Here is an 18,243-nt window from a genome sequence, read left to right on the forward strand (position 1 = left end):
ATTCACTTAACCTGCACATTTTTGGATTGTAGGAGGAAACCGGAGCAAATCCACGCCAACACGGGAAGAATGTGCAAACTCCACATAGACAGTCCCCTGAGGCTGGAATTGAACTCAAGTCCCTGGTAATACAAGATAACAGTGCTGGCCACTGCGCCGCACTATTCACAATGTTCAGTACTATTCTGAAATTTAAACATGAGTCGAGCTGTTAAATTGCTGCTTAGACTTAAACAAAAAATGAAATGTTCAGTTTCTGTAATGAATGATTGATAAAGGAAAGGAAACCAAATGTTGAATCCACTGTTTTGCAGCACTTAACAACATGAATGTATGAAGAAATACAGCCAGAATACACAGTGAATTTTGGTGACAAAATTACAGAAATAATAACATAAATCTCATTGCAAGACAATGTATCTATTGTATTTCAGAGCACATGTAGTTCTCCTATAGTGTGCAATTATTAAAAGCAATTTGTCTCTAATGCGATTTGTGAATTGCTGACCTTTTTGTAATAAAGCGAACTCCTGTTCACTGTTACACGATTCTCATCCGCAGCACTAGGGTGTCACGTTATGTGGAGGACTGGACTCCGCATCGGCATCACGTGATCAGTGGGCTATTTGCTTTCTCGTGAAAAGCTTTGTGAAAGGTTTTGTGAAATGTTTGTGCACGTGAACCTGGAAAAGCTTCATGAAAATGTCTGTATAGCCTGAGGACAAAAAGCTGGGAGCAATCTGTTAATTTAAAAACTTAGAGTTGAAATAGAGTGAAATTTCACTATAATCAACTAACAGTAAAAGGGCAATGTTGAGCAGCAGTTTGAAACTTGGCTTTATTGTTTGTATTAATAGCTTTTTTCTCTTTTTTGTTTAAAAAAATGTTGACATGTAAAAGAAAATCTGCAGACACATGTGAATCTGTTTCAGTGACTAATCCTTATGGTAACCAACTGCAAAAAAAATCCAGCACAGAGGCTTGGACATGGTCAGTCAGCTCCTCAGGGTGGTCAGAGTCAGGAAACTCTGCACACAGTGGGTGAGGGAGAGAAGGATGGGTGACACACTTACTTTTGGTGCATGTGTGGAGATGTCCTGAGGGGGTGAGTAGGCTGTGCAGAAGAGATTCAGGGTTAGTCAGGGTCAGATGATAACAAGGATGAAAGTGAATGGCAAAGATGTTGCAGGAAATGGTGGGTACAGTAGCAGAGACAGAATGAATGTGAAGTATCAATGAGAAGACGGTGGAACTTTCACTGGCAGAGTGGACAAGGTCATTGATCTTCTTCCTACATTCTGGGCATTCCTTCAGGTGGATGAGACTACAATGGCCTGGATGGTAACTCTGGTCCAAGTTGGCAAAGTTTCAGTAGAATGGTGTCCTCTGTTAACCTGGAAGAAAAGCACATCCTGCCTCTCTATTACCCCATCCCCATCAGCAGCACCTCCATGTCCCTGCCCACAAAGAGAGGCACCAATTTTCCATTGTCTGCCACATCCAGAACCAATGTCAGGAACCATGCAGGGCAGCTCCACACTGACAGCTCTTGTCTGGGTGCACCTTATCTTTTTAAAGATGGTGCTACATCATGGATGTTGGTCAATTCTGAGATATCCAGGAAGTGGTGAGTTGTCTTGGAAGTGGCCCATGATGTGGTGGTGCTAGAATATGTGAGAGGGACACAAAAGGGTAGGGAAGGTAATTGATCAGGCAGGCTTTGTAAAGTAAGGTGGTAGAAGTCCCCAAGCATCACAATGTGAAACCCTCTGAAAAACTCAACAAAACTGACACTAAAGTGAAAGAAATTAAGATTCAGCCCTTAATCTATTAAGGTAGGTTTCATTTTAGGATCTGACTTATGCTGTGCTGCCATTGGATTGGATCAAAAAACTGGCGAGAATGTCGTGCAGCCAGCTGGTGTAGATGCTAATTGAGAGTAATCAGATGAAGATTCTGATGAATTGCACGATACAGTACCATGCAACAAGTCAGTTACAATAGGTCAAGATTCACTTAGACTATACCATTATTTGCATTAGGCTAACTAACTTGGTTTCGATTTTTACTGATAGTTTTGCTCCTTGCTCCTAACCCTGTTTTTACCATATGCCCCATTATTTCGATTGTACGATTTTCAATAAAATGGCATTGCACAGGAATGCTGCTATGGTGTTGTAGAGGAATTATCTGTATCTTATCTGATAACATGGTAATCGAGATGCATTTTACTCTTGAAATAATCCTATTTTTCTGAAGTGAACTCACAAGGTCACTGTCATAATCACAAATGTAAAATTTTCCAGAAATTAATTATCTTACAGTAATTCTCTTGCCTTAAAAATATTTCTTGATGTATTAAAGAATGATTGTCTTCTCAAAACTGATTCATAACTGCAACTAAGTATTATAATAACAGTGTAAAAACAATGACTGCAGATGCTGAAAACCAAATACTGGATTAGTGGTACTGGAAGAGCACAGCAGTTCAGGCAGCATCCAATGAGCAGCGAAATCGACGTTTCGGGCAAAAGCCCTTCATCAGGAATAAAGGCAGTGAGCCTGAAGCGTGGAGAGATAAGATAGAGGAGTGCCTATCCCACCATCTGTTAGTAACCTGATAATAAGTAAGCAAAAATAATTTTAAAAGCTAAGCCAATGTTACTCGTTCTACAGTCAACATGTAGTCACTCATGCTAAAATTGGGAGAGCTGCCTCATGGATTAGTTAAGTAACAGTGTAACATAAACATTGTACTAGTATCATACCTTACAACAATACCCCAGATGATATTGTCACCATCCCTGATTATGACTTGTTCTCACTGGGAGCTGGTGACAGTGGTATGCAGTCAGGAGGGTGTTGCCTTGGGAGGTCTCAAATTTGACTCTGTAATCAATAAAGCCTTATGACTGTCCTGATGATTACCATTTTATAATTTATGTTGTTATACAGTCATCAAAGTTCATAAACATTTCAGGGCTTATGCTGTTCGCACAGATTAGCAACTGCTTGGCATGTTCCTTATCATGCCCCACAGCTGTTAAATCGGTCCATTTGGAGGAACCATTGAGAGTGAAAAGGGCACAAAGTGTGCTCTAGGTGAGGATTTCAATGCCCATCACCAAGTGTGCCTTGGTAGTACCACTATTAATTGAGCTGGTTGAGTCTAAAGGACATTGTTATTAGACTGGGTCTCAGGGAAGTGGTGAGGATATCAAAAGAAAAAATAAAAACCTATTTGACATTGTCTTCACTCATCTTTATCAGCTGCATTTATCATAATAGTATCAGTAAGTGTGACTCCTTCTCAGTCCTAGGAGCACAGTCCTAGAAACTTAGAACTTATTAGCATGAGAAGACCATTTAGGCCTTTAACCCTGCTCTACTATTCAACAAGGTCATAGGTGATCAAGTTGCGATCTTCACGCCACTAAACATTTTGCACCCATAAACTGCAGCTCCCTTCTCCATCCACTATCTCTCGAACACAACTTCCAATGAATTCAGTTACTCAGTTCTCACTACTTTCTGGGGAAGAAAAATATTGTCCTCGTCACCATCTTAAAGATTTTCTAACTAGTTCCCCCATCAAGGAAGCATCTCCCTGTTCTCTATCTTATCCAGCTTCTCAGGAATTTGTATGTTTCAATAACAAATAAAAACTTAATGTGTTTGCTGTTCTTGCTAAGTCAAACCCTTAATCCAGGAAAGAATCTAATGAATGTCTTTTGAACAGCCTGCAAAGCCAGTATATCATTTTTAAATACGGGGACCAAAACTGTATATTGTACTCCAGGTTTGGTCTCATCAACCCTGTACGGTTATAATAGTTATCCATGTTTTAAAACTTCACCCTCCTAGCAATAAAGGCCAAAATTCTATTGGCTTCTTAACTACTTGCTGCATTTTTATGCCAATGTTTTGTGTTGTACGCACATGAACAGTTGAATTCCTCTGCACTGCATTTTTTCTGGAGTCTCTCTTCAGTTACATAATGGTTTGACTTTTAATTCTTTCTTCCAAGTATTTTACTTTTCACTTTCCCGATATCTTACTGGCATACAGTTTCCTGCTTTCTGTCTTTCTCCCTTCTTGAACAAGGACATCACGTTAACGGTTTTCCAATTCTTTGAAGCCTCCTTGAATGCAATGAATTGTAGAGAATTTCAACCAATGCTTTCACAGTCTCTACAGTCACTTCCTTTAAAATGTAAGAATATAAACTATCCTGGTGATTTGCTTATGTTTGGTCCCATTATTTGTCAAATATTTTGGCCTTCATGATGATAGAACATAGAACATAGAAGAATACAGCGCAGTACAGGCCCTTTGGCCCTCGATGTTGCGCCAATCCAAGCCCACCTAACCTACACTAGCCCACGATCCTCCATATGCCTATCCAATGCCCATTTAAATGCCCATAAAGAGGGAGAGTCCACCACTGCTACTGGCAGGGCATTCCATGAACTCACGACTCGCTGAGTAAAGAATCTACCCCTAACATCTATCCTATACCTACCACCCCTTAATTTAAAGCTATGCCCCCTTGTAATAGCTGACTCCATACGTGGAAAAAAGTTCTCATGGTCAACCCTATCTAAATCCCTAATCATCTTGTACACCTCCATCAAGTCACCCCTAAACCTTCTTTTCTCTGATGAAAACAGCCCCAAGTGCCTCAGCCTTTCCTCATACAATCTTACTACCATACCAGGCAACATCCTGGTAAACCTCCTCTGCACCCGTTCCAGTACCTCCACATCCTTCCTATAGTATGGCGACCAAAACTGCACACAATACTTCAGATGCGGCTGCATTAGCACCTTGATGATGGTTGTTGTAAGATCCTTCCTCCCATTAGCACCTTGTTTATCTGTTATCATTGGACATTTACAGTGTCCTCCATGGTCAAGACGAATGCAAAATATTAGTTCAAATTGTCTGCCATTTTCTTGTTTCCCATTATCAAATCCCCAGTTGCATACTCCAAGGTACCTTCAGTTCAGAGGAAGAGATGAGGTGTCAGGACTATAGCGAGTAAAAAGGGTTCATGTCCTGAGCAACAGAAGAGGATGTCTAACTGGTCTAGGAGATTTGTAGTTAGTGAGTGCATGACATAAACATGAATTCAACTGAATAGTTTCTTGGTTTAGACTATGGGTGGAATCCTATGAGTGACAAGGGCTTTGTATGGGATGTATGGTAGACCAGCTGAGATGTTTAGTGAGGCCCAACTCTACACCAACATCATTTCACCATATCTTGATTACTTTTCTTAAGTAGTGTAGTGACATTTTTGACAGGTAGTGGCAAGTTCCCAATTGATACTCTTTGTTGCTTGTTAATAGCCCAACTCACAACGGGTTGCAACCCCTTACCCAACTCTCCCTATAAACGAGATGTCATGAGAGCTCAACAATTCGTGATGGGTTCAACTCACTGCCTGCTCCAAAAAATGTTGAACATTGGGCACCAAAATAACAGGCCACAATTACCCCACATCCACAGTCATTGAATCCGAATTTTGCCAGCTTCTAAGAACCCTTAAGACACACTTCAATCGACTTACAGGATTCTTCTTCACTTCAGTGTTGAAACTCAGTAAGTACTGGCAAATGTCATTGTAAGGTTTTCACCTCTGGGATCTGGGCAAGTGTGCCAACCCTAGTTCAGGCACAAACCAATGAGAGGTGCATGTGCACGCTGACCAGATGCATATCGAGTTTTTGATTATTTGTCTATTGATAGGGCACAATTGTAGTTAAATGTCATTTTGATCTGTAAAAAGCTCTTGGAGTTAACTGTTCATTAAGTTACTTTGTTTTGAGATAGACAGTTTGCCATGTAATCACTGAGCATGCTTAAATTCAGGCAAAACTCAACACTGCATCTATACATTTATGAGCTTTATCGTTTGGAGTAACTCTTTAGCAGTGACCTCTGCCCATTTCCAAAAGCAAAATGCAAAACAAGACATTGAGAGGGTGGGAATTATCAAAAATCATTCTGCTGGTCAGGAACCTTTCCCATCACTCACATATTTCAGGGAATGACAAACAACATGTCAGGAATATTCCTTACTCATTGCGATGGGTAATATGTTGGTGATCTACCAATATTACATTTGATATATTATGTTATGATCCAGTTAGAAAGAATTACATTACAGAGAAATTTGCACTATTCACGCTTTATTGTTTTAAGCAATGACAAAAATTTAATATTGTTCAAAAACAAATCACATATATTTTGTATAGGATGAATTAAACTCAACAAGTTGTCTTAACATTATAAGTCATCTGTGTATGTTTAGCCCTCAGTTTTACTCACTTTCCCCAAGATTCAGTTTTGAAAGGCATGTTAGTTTTAAAGTTATTTACACATGTAAGAGTCAACCAAAGATAAGCTGCAGTCTTGTGGAGAATTCTGAACTCCAGTTATACTCTGGCGTAAGTTTATTTTACTAGCTTTTGAATATCGAAGCTTCAATTTCTTGTTATGGTTACTTTTCAGTACATTAGAACCAATCTACTTGTTGATTCCTTTTTCACAAGATCCTATGAAGATCACTATTCGTTCTTTCACTAGTTTAACAAAAGCAATCTTCCAGTTTGTGCTTATTCACAAAATTCAACCTGAGATTTAAGCATCACCTGCATTTGACACAGTGGATGGAGAAGTTAGATTTTTACTCTGCTTAGAGCTTATATTTATCTAATTGACATTCATTTGACTATCTTCTCTTCATGATTTGCAAACCAAATTGGTTCCAAACTTCAGCAAATTCTCACAGCATTCACTTTGATAAACTGAAAGCAGATACCCTCACTCAGTTCAAGTCATGTCCATGACAACGTAGCCTGAACTTGGCTTTTCTAGAACAGATCTTTAGATTAATTATCCTACTTTTACAATATACTCTTCACTGTGATAAAATAAATGTGATTTACATTCTCTCAGGGTTCATTGAATACTTTTGAACTGTAATAACCCCGAGGTGAAGCCCAAATGATCTGAAGTCAAGGCTTAGTGCAGACTAAAGGCTGAGTGCCGGCATGGGCTGGTTTGGAAGGAATGTTATTTCTGAACATTTTATTTCTTTATTTTTCTAATTTATTCCAACTATCTGATATGCTGGAAATTTTATATCTTGATTTTGAAAATTTTTTCCCAATGAATTTGTACTTAAGAATCTGTACGTAGGTACCTTTGTATCTAAGATGATGCCATAAGTGGCAACTTGTAAACTTTTCACTGTATTCATTTGAGTACGTGAGAATAAAGCTAAATCTAATTCTAATTCACAAGCTAACCATATCCCTGGACTGCTGTTTCTCTTGCATGTGTTGTAGACATTATATGTGCATTTCTTTAGTTATGTAAGCCTACTTGTTATAGCGAGTTTTGAGAAGATTTGTAGTTCAGGTTGAGGTTTTGGATGTAGATTTGCTTGCTGAGCTGCAAGGTTCATTTCCAGATGTTTCATTACCCTACGAGGTAATATCTTCAGTGGGCCTCAGGTAAAGCAATGCTGAAAATTTCTGCCTTCTATTTATATGTTAGTGATGGGTAGTATGGGTTAGTGATGTCATTTCCTGTGGTGATGTTATTTCCTGTGGTGAAGGACTTCCTGTCCTTTTCTCAGGGGTGGTAGATGGGTTCTAACTCAATGTGTTTGTTGATGGAGTTCTGGTTAGAATACCATGCTTCTAGGAATTCTCGTGCGTGTCTTTATTTGTTGTTTAGTATTCTCACTCTTTGAGTTGGTAACTTTTTAAGTCAACATGACCCCAATCTTTTAACTGTAATAGGCTCTTAACTGCTTTAATTGCATTTATCCCATTTTCTACACTTAAATTTTAGTTTTTAAAACTAAAAGTGTACACTAAAAGGGGATCAGAGTCAAGGTTGGAGTGGTGTTGGAAAAGCACAGCAGGTCAGGCAGCATCTGAGGAGCAGGAAAATCGACATTTCGGGCAGGAGCCCTTCATCAGGAATGAGGCTGGGAGCCTCCTCACTTTCACCTATTAAAAGGGAATGTCAATAAGCTCAATTGATTAGATGGCTAGTTTGTGAACAACAGTGTGGGTTCAATTCACACACCAGCTGAAGTTACCATGAAGGAGTTTCCTTTTTAACCTCTCTCCTTGCTTGAGTATTGTAGCCTTTAGATTAAACAACCACCATGTGGTTCTCTGTAATGAGAGTGCAGTCTCCCTTTGACATTTTGATACTAAAACACATGAACCATGAACTGGATATTCACAACAATTGTAAAAGTGGCGACATTTGAAATGCACTTCATACTTCATTGACTGTAAAGCACTTTAAGGTGATCTGAAGGTGCTATGTAAATGTATGCCTATTCTTTCCTGCAGCACCTTACAACACAAACTTGGAAATTGATACATATGTAATCTAAGAGATATTTTATGTTCAGATTTCTCTGTTTGGTAATTTTGGCAAAATGACCAGCAAGTGCCTAAAACACTTACGTTTCCAGTTTCACAAGAAATAATAAACAGAGGGGACTTCACAAATGAGTGTGTGCTGTTGCTACACTGAGTGATCTGAGTAATCCTAGGTCATTGATATATTTTCCATTCAGTTAATTGAGAAATTTAACCTTATGGGTCAAATTCTAAACATCAGAGTGTCAAGCCTGACTTTGTGTTCTATACAAACTGCTTTTACTAAGAATTCCATTATCTAAAATACTCCCTTCCATTATTGAGCTGGCATAACCATATTGAGGAAAATAACCCATCTGTTAATGTGCTTGACAGCATTACTCATTGCATACTCACAAGTGAGAAGTCTGGACTTTCATTCTGCATTATCTAGTGCACTTTATTATACATCTGGCTGCATAGTACTGCCAAATTTTTATTTCAGGAGGTTAGGTTTCAACAGTTCAGAATAAAATTAATTAGTTCAAATGTCTGGATTCTACCTACAAAACCTAATACTGCCAAAGTCAGGTGTTTGTTTCGACTAGCCAGAAAGCAAATTTCATTTATTTACATATGTTACTTATATTAATTGTTCTTTTTTCATCATTTTGCAGTTTTTCCCCTCATGTCATTGATATTTCTTCGACTGAAATTGTGGAATGTTGCCTAACTATGCCTCAGGAGAACTTACTTGTATTGACTTCCTCTTGTATTTTCTTTTGATCCTCTGAACAAAGTTATGATTTACTCTGTGCATCTTCCCTCGATTGACAGCTGAGATTTACAATGGATACCATTTCCAAGGCGCATTGCAGTAACTTGTCAAGGTTCCTACAACAGTATCTACCAAACCTGCAAATTCCCTCAGTTGGCAAGACAAATTCATCAGATACGTGGGAACACCACCAGTTACAAGTACTTCTCCAAGCCATTCTCCATCCTGATTTGGAAACAAATCACCATTCCTTCAGTGTCACTGGGTCAAATTCTTGGAACTCCTTTCCCAGCAGTACGTTGGATGTATCTGCACTATGTGAACTATTGTAGGGGTTCAGAAAGCCAACTGATGGTCTTGAACTTTGAAATATATTTCAGAAACAGAAAGACACTGGAATATGTTTGTAAATGATGATGCCAGTACCACAGTGGAAGCTCAGGCTGAGGTGATGTGACACATTCTTGGTGCTGTGCTAAACCAGCTTGCCATCACATCCAGATTTGTTTTTATTCACTTAGGGGGATGTGTATCATTAGATGGGCAAGCAATAAATTGACCATCCCTAGTTGCATTTGAGATGAAAGTGAGCTGCTTTCTTGAACTGTTGTAGTCTATAGGGTGTAGGGTTTGAGCTATTGGGAGAGACGGAATAGGTTTGGGCTCTTTTCCCTGGAGCATCAAAGGCTGAAGGGTGACCTTACAGAAATTGGTAAAATCATGAGTGGCATGGATAGGGTGAACAGCGAAGGTATTTTTGACAGGCTACAGGAATCCAAAACCAGAGGGCAGAGGTTTAAAGTTTAAAAGGGACCTAAGGTAACTTTTTCATGCAGAGGGTGGTATATGTATGGAAAGAGCTACTAGAGGAAATGGTGGAGACTAGTACAATTACAATATTTAAAAGGCATCTGGATGGGTCTATGAATAGAGTAAGAGGGCTAGAGGGATTTGGGTCACATGCTGGCAGATAGGACTAGATTAATTTAGAATATCTGGTCATCATGGATGAGTTGGACCAAAGGGTCTGTTTCTATGCTGCACATTTCTGACTCTAGGAACACCCACAATGCTGGAAGGGAGGGTGTTCAAGGACTTTTGACCCATCAACACTGAAGAAATGGCATTTTTTCAAAGTCAGGATATTGAGTGCTTTGGAGGGGGAACTTGCTGGAATATTGCCAGGATCCATTACATTTGCAGTATTCAGTACTTCTTGCTATGAATTTTAGTGAATTGATATGGCTGAAGACTGGCATCTGTGATGCTGGAGACGTCTCGAAGAGGCTGCAATGGGTCTTCCACTCGGCGCTTCTGGCAAAAGATTGTTGCGAGTGTTTCAGTTTGATGTTTTACACTGAAGTTCTAGGTTCTGCTATCATTAATGATGATGTTTGTGGAGCACTCTTCTTCAGTAAGTTGTTTAATTGCCCACCACCAGACACAACTGGATGTGGCATAATAGCAGAGCTTAGATCTGACTTGTGGGATTGTGTAGCTCTGTTTATAAGTTGCTGTTTCCGCTGGTTGGCGTTTGGAGCAGTCCTATTTTGGAGATCCATCTGGTTGACATCTTATTTTTAGTTATGCCTGGGCTGTACCTGGTATGCCCTCCTGCAGCCTTCGTTGATCCAGATTTATGGCCAAGCTTGACAATAATGGTAGAGTGTGAGATATGGGGATGTGCTGGGACATGTGTTTGCAAATTAAAGTACAATGATGGCAATGTCTGTAGTTCTTGCTTGGAAAGACTCAAATATAATGGTTGAGTTCAATGTTGTTTTTGACTATCCTTACTTGTATGTGAGGCCCCATGTCTGGTGAACAATGGCTGATTGAGTTCAATGACCACCTTCTTTTCAATCTGCGGCATTTCAGGCATAGCTCCTGGGTAGACGGTCTGAAAGCTCTTGACGGATAGTACCCTCACTGGAAAGATCTTCTTCTTGACCCTTTTCATAGTGCTTATTCATCTTGGAAGCCAAAATGAGAGCCAACAATTGTCCCCAACGTCTGTCCTTATTGAACATGTAATATCAATTGTCCAATTGCTACTTCAAAACTCCACCTGGTGCTTCCACAAATGCACGTGAAGCTAAAGGTAAATAACAAAACACTTCACAATCAACTTGTTGATTGCCCTCCCCCCACTGCTCCCCTCCAATTATCCCCAGTTGGGTGTTAACTCACCTTTAGTGCTATGCGATGTACAAACTCACTATCGGGGGCAGTGACCACAACTCGGTGACTTTTACTCTAGTGATGGAGAGGGATAAGTGTGCACTGCAGGGCAACAGTTATAGCTGGGGGCAGGGAAATTATGATGCGGTGAGGCATGACTTAGGATGTGTGGATTGGAAAAATAGGCTTCAAGGGAAGAACACAAATGATATGTGGAGATTGTTCAAGGAACAGCTAATCGGTGTCCTTGCTAAGTATGTACCAGTCAGGCAGGGAGTAAAGGGTCTTGTGAGGGAGCCGTGGTTTAACAAGGAATTGGAATCCCTTGTGAAAGGGAAGAGGGCGGCCTATGTAAAGATGAGGCGTGAAGGTTCAGTTGGGGCGATTGAGTGTTATAAGGTAGCCAGGAAGGATCTAAAGAGAGAGCTAAGAGCAGCGAGAAGGGGACATGAAAAGTCCTTAGTTGGTAGGATTAGGGAAAACCCAAAGGCTTTCTATAGGCATGTCAGGAATAAAAGGATGACTAGGGTAGGTATCGGTCCAGTCAAGGATAGTAGTGGGAAGTTGTGTGTGGAGGCGGAGGAGATTGGTGAGACACTAAATCAATACTTTTCATCAGTATTCACTCAGGAACAGGACATTGTTGCTGATGTGAATATTGAGTCACAAGTGATTAGAATGGATGGCCTTGAGGTACGTAGGGAAGAGGTCTGGGGAATACTGGAAAGGATGAAAATAGATAAGTCCCCTGGGCCTGATGGCATTTATCCTAGGATCCTCTGGGAAGCTAGGGAGGAGATAGCGGAGCCATTGGCCTTGATTTTTATGTCGTCGTTGTCTACGGGAATAGTGCCAGAAGACTGGAGGATAGTGAATGTGGTCCCCTTGTTCAAGAAAGGGAGCAGGGATAGCCCGAGTAACTATAGGCCAGTGAGTCTCACTTCTGTTGTGGGCAAAGTCTTAGAGAGAATTGTAAGGGATAGGATTTATGAACATCTGGATAGGAATAATGTGATCAAGGATAGTCAGCATGGTTTTGTGAAGGGCAGGTCGTGCCTCACAAACCTTACTGAATTCTTTGAGAAGGTGACCAAGGAAGTGGACGAGGGTAAAGCAGTAGATGTAGTGTATATGGATTTTAGCAAGGCGTTCGATAAGGTACCCCATGGCAGGCTAATGCAAAAACTACGGAGGTATGGCATTGAGGGTGCATTAGAGGTTTGGATTAGGAATTGGCTGGCTGGAAGGAGACAGAGGGTAGTAGTTGATGGTATAGGTTCATCTTGGAGTGCAGTTACTAGCGGTGTTCCACAAGGATCTGTTTTGGGACCATTGCTGTTTGTCATTTTTATAAATGACCTGGAGGAGGGGCTTGAAGGCTGGGTGAGCAAGTTTGCGGATGACACGAAAGTCGGTGGAGTTGTGGACAGTGAAGAAGGATGTGGCAGGTTACAGCGCGATATAGATAAGTTGCAGAGCTGGGCAGTAAGGTGGCAAATGGAATTCAATGTAGCTAAGTGTGAAGTAATTCACTTTGGTAGGAGTAACAAGAAGATGGATTACTGGGCTAATGGTAGACTACTTGGTAGTGTGGATGAGCAGAGGGATCTTGGTGTCCATGTACACAGATCTTTGAAAGTTGCCACCCAGGTAAATAGTGCTGTGAAGAAGGCATATGGTGTACTGGGCTTTATTAGTAGAGGAATTGAGTTCCAGAGTCCTGAGGTCATGTTGCAGTTGTATAAGACTCTGGTGCGGCCTCATCTGGAATTTTGTGTGCAGTTTTGGTCGCCATACTATAGGAAGGATGTGGAGGCATTGGAACGAGTGCAGAGGAGGTTTACCAGGATGTTGCCTGGCATGGTAGGAAGATCGTATGAGGAAAGGCTGAGGCACTTGAGACTTTTCTCATTGGAGAAAAGAAGGTTTAGGGGAGATTTGATAGAGGTGTACAAGATGATTAGGGGTTTAGATAGGGTTGACAGTGAGAACCTTTTTCCGCGTATGGAGTCAGCTATTACTAGGGGACACAGCTTTAAATTAAGGAGTGGTAGGTATAGGACAGATGTTAGGGGTAGATTTTTTACTCAGCGGGTTGTGAGTTCATGGAATCCTGCCAGTAGCAGTGGTGGACTCTCCCTCTTTATGGTCATTCAAGCGGGCATTGGACAAGCATATGGAGGTTATTGGGCTAGTGTAGGTTAGGTAGGCTTCGGTCGGCGCAACATCGAGGGCTGAAGGGCCTGTACTGCGCTGTATTTTTTCTATATTCTATCTCACTATGCTCCAAATGAAGAAAATGTACCTTTTAACATCAGGAAACGCTGACTAAGAAGCCTTCCAGTGCACCCAGGGTATAACTTCGGTTATGGCCTTTACTTGCATCCTGTTGAAAGAAACTGGCAGCACAGCACTAATCCTTTCCTTGTATCCTGGAGGCAGCAACGTGGAAAGAAAATTTTCACCCTTAGTTTCCATGGGCTTTCCCCATAACACAGAGCAGAGCTTCCTCCCTTCAGAGAGCAATACAAGTATACTGTTGATGCAGGTCTGCTTGCATTTTTCTCAGAAATACTCCATGTATTGTAGCTAATATTGCAAACTAATGAAATATTCGAGAACAGACTTGGGAAGAACTAAAGTTACCATTTTACGTCAGAATATCATACTTCACACAACCTTTGAGTGCTTGGGTTATGATATTGGGCATTAACTTACTGTTCACACTTTGGAAATCTCCACTTTCTATGCACATGTGCAAAAATGGTTTTAAATGATGGTTGCACTGCACTTAAAATTGGTTACAGATCTCAAAAGACTCCCATGTCTGTTAGTCTGTGGGATTTTTTTTACACCACACAGCATGAAGCTTTTTGGATATAATGGGAATGCTATTCCCTTACTTGGCACATCCTGTCAGTGTATGCCAAAGCAAACATTGAAGTATCCATAACTATTTGCAACATTCTCTGGAGGGAAAATAAACTGCCTGATGATCAGAGCCCTGAGGTAAACACAACAGAGCAATAACAGCTTCAGACATGGAGTGATGGACTGCTGTCTCTGATTTGACGTAGGACAAACAGCTTTGACCTCTGACAACATCTGTTGTGGAGAAATTTCTCACGCTGAACACATTCCACATACTAGAGGTTCTTAAGGATCAGATGCTGGGAGTGTCTCCTTATTTTGCAGACATTGATTTGCTCTATGTATCAGCAGCCTGAGAGAACACTGGGACCATGGTATGGTATATGAGCCTTTGTTTTTCAGACTCAATTGTAGTTTAATAATAATATCCACAGAAGTGGAAGTTCAGTTGGTGCTCTTAGTTGAAGTCATGCCTAGGAGTTTGAAAACAAGAGAAAATATCTTTTAGGGAGTGAGACCCCCTTGATCTCTTATTTGAATTCAAATTCCTCTGTTTGTACACTTATCTTTCTTATATGAATAGTAACTAAAAGAAGTGATAATTGGCATCTTATACTGTTGTACTATTGGCAGGCGCACAACTACATAGCAGTTTGGGGAATGCTAGGTATTGGAATTCTTCAGTAAAACTATCAATACTCCAAGGCATCCAAGCCTTTTTAACCTTGTTGCCAAAATACTGACACTGAGCTGTTGCCAACTCAAAATATTCATACTATTTCCATAAAGCAAAATTCCACCTGGAAACTAATGACTATTACGACCCCAGGGCTAGAGTTTAATTGGATTTCAGGTTTATTTATTCAATGTTTTAAAATAAAAGTAAGAAAGGCCGACTAAATTATAATCCCATCGAGATAGTCGAATTTCATCTTGCATTTAGTCTTAAGCTGGCAGTAATTTTAAAAGGGATAAAGAAAGCTTTCAAATGCCCCAGCATTCTGAAATAAGAATGAGGTAACATCAACACTATAACTATGTCAGCCTGTTATTTAAAGCAAATCCAATGACTGATAGACCCTGTATCATAGCGCTCATAGAGGAGAAACCTGACCAGTGCATTTTTCATAAGGCACTCTGATATTTGAGAATGGATGGCAAATAGACAAAATACAATGCCTACTTAAATATCGCAAGACTTGATTCTTTGTCTTCTGCTGAATAAATATACTTTGCTCCACATCCTACTGTGTAATTGGTATAACAGATGCTGTTTTCTGACAGGACCAAAGGGAACCTATCTTTAAGTGGCCCTCCAGGTGCCAGTTAAGCTGCAGACAGGACTTCCAACTGAGAGCAGTAAACTCACTTATTCGTGATGCTCCTTGCTCCATTAAAGTTCTCTGTGAAAAAGCAATATATGCTGTCCATTTTTTCAATTGCAGGAGTTGCGCTCCACTATTATCAACAGAATAAAATATTTAAAAATAAAAAGTTGAGATATTCATAGAATCATGCAGTTATATAACACAGAAACAGACCGTTCAGTCCAGCTTGCCCATGCTGACTAGATAGTCTAAACTGATCTAGTGCCATTTACCAGCATTGGGCCCATATTCCTTTAAACCCTTCCTATTTGCATACCCTTCCAAATTCCTTTAAAATGATGTATTTTAACCTGCCTCCACCGATAGCTCATTCTGCGTGAAAAAGTTGGTCCTCAGATCTATTTCCCTTCTCACGTTAAACCTATGCCCTTGAGTTTTGAACTCCATTAACCTGGGAAAAAGTCCTTGGCCTTTACCCTATCCAGGCCCTCATGATTTTATAAACCTCTATAAGATCACCCCTCAGCCTCTGACACTCCTTTATTTGGTACAATGATTTGGAGTGTTATGCAAAAAGTGGTGAAAACATTTCAGGGCATTTGAAGGTGACAATAAGGAAACACTCAGCGTGGAGGGTGTATCAGTGGGAGAATCTGACCAATATCTGAGATCCTGTGAATTGTACTATAATTTGTTTTGCTGAGCTTGCCTTTCCACTTTAACAGTTAATACAATTTTTCTTCACTTTTCTTCCTGCTTTGCCATTAAAGTGTTGATTTCAAATTGGCTACTTCTTTCAGAGTTGGCCTTTCTTAGGGCATGTAACCAGTGTTTGTGTATGGAGGCTAAGAGTGTATTTTAGCAGGATTTCATGGAATGTTAGGGTTGTTGTGGGCAGGCAGGAGGAAGGTAGAGAAAAGTCTTCAACTTTCATATATTAATTGACAATGTCAGTCCCTCAAAATATCTGCCAGGCATCATAATTTGAATGGCCTCAGGTGACTTTGCTGGTCCATTGTGGTCCTTTGGTAGAGAACATAAGTGTTGTCTCAAGAGCAGAGGTCAGCAGTTAGTGTCGTGTCAGGATATTTTCCAGATCAGCAAAAAACAACCCAGGAGGAAGACCCCTGGAATTTTGAATTCTGAATGAGGCACATGGATCTCATAGGAATCATGACAAGCAGTCTTAGAACCAATGCAGATTCTGTTGGGTATAGATGGACAGAAGATCTGCATCAATGTTCCAGCATTTCGTCAAAGTTTAAAAAAAATATAAAGAGTCCTCACTCCCCACCCTTCACATTCACATTCCCCGTCCATGTCAATGCACGTCAACTCATGTCCCTATCCACCTCTGTCAACCCTCATACACTTCATAAAAGCCAATGTACCCCTGTCCACATTTGTAGAAACCTCATAGTCACGATACCAACTCTTGCTCTCCATTCTCATGGCCCTTCATCATCTCTTTATCAACTTGATGCCAACTCATGTTAACTCATGTCTTTCTACACACCAATCTCTTTCCTTATACACCTACAATACCAACTCACCCAGTATCTACCATGAACATGCCCCAGGACCCATGCTGAGATGAGATTAAATAAATTTCCAAGTTTTTATTAAATAATTCAGTATTAAAAGAACCTATGAATACATAAGTAAATTCACTACCCCTAAGTTCCTTTCATCCCTTATATAAACATACATTGCAATTAATAGTCACACTTCAAAGAGCACGTAGAGCTATCAATAAAGCTGTAAACTGTCAGACACAGTGATAATAAAATGTTGTCAAATCAGTTATGTAGTACTAATCCCATAATGGTGACCTTCAGACATATGACAACAGACAATGAATCAGTTAAGGCTGATTTTCTAGATATATATTTTACAAATTTTAAATATCAGGAGTTTTAAATGCTTAGCAACAACTATTAACAGGTATTTTTGAGAGCTCTCTTTACAATATTTTTACACATTCATGCAGCAAATTTAAAAAATATTCAAGACCATTGCATTTTCGGACCCATTGAAAGTCTTGATGCATGCAAAGGGTTTAATGTGCTCAGGTTGTTTAAACCTTCAATGGATTGACTTGTGTGCTAGGACATTACAAAAATTTTTAAAAGTCATTCAGTGGATGTGAGCCAACATTTACTTCTTCATGCCTTATTGCCCTTGAGAAGGTGGTGGTGAGCTTTCTTTCTTGAACCACTCAGTCCAATTAATATGGGGATACTCACATTGCTGTTCGAGATAGGATTCCTGGATTTGACTCAGTGTGACAGTGAAAGAAGAGTGATACATTTCCAAGCTGAAAATGTGTTGCTGGAAAAGCGCAGCAGGTCAGGCAGCATTCAAGGAACAGGAGAATCGACATTTCGGGCATCAGCCCTTCTTCCTGAAGAAGGGCTGATGCCCGAAACGTCGATTCTCCTGTTCCTTGGATGCTGCCTGACCTGCTGCGCTTTTCCAGCAACACATTTTCAGCTCTGATCTTCTGCAGTCCTCACTTTCTCCTGATACATTTCCAAGTCAGGATGGTGATTGGCTAGGTGAGGAATTTGCTGGCCCTTGTCCTTCTATGTGGTAGTGGCTGTGGGTTTCAAAGGAGCTGTCTAAATATACTTGGCAAATTTCTGTAGTGCATTTTGTAGCTAAGGCACACTGCTGTTACTGTGTGTCACCG

This window comes from Chiloscyllium punctatum, chromosome 2, assembly GCF_047496795.1.
Source record: "Chiloscyllium punctatum isolate Juve2018m chromosome 2, sChiPun1.3, whole genome shotgun sequence".
In the NCBI taxonomy this organism is placed as follows: Eukaryota; Metazoa; Chordata; class Chondrichthyes; order Orectolobiformes; family Hemiscylliidae; genus Chiloscyllium; species Chiloscyllium punctatum.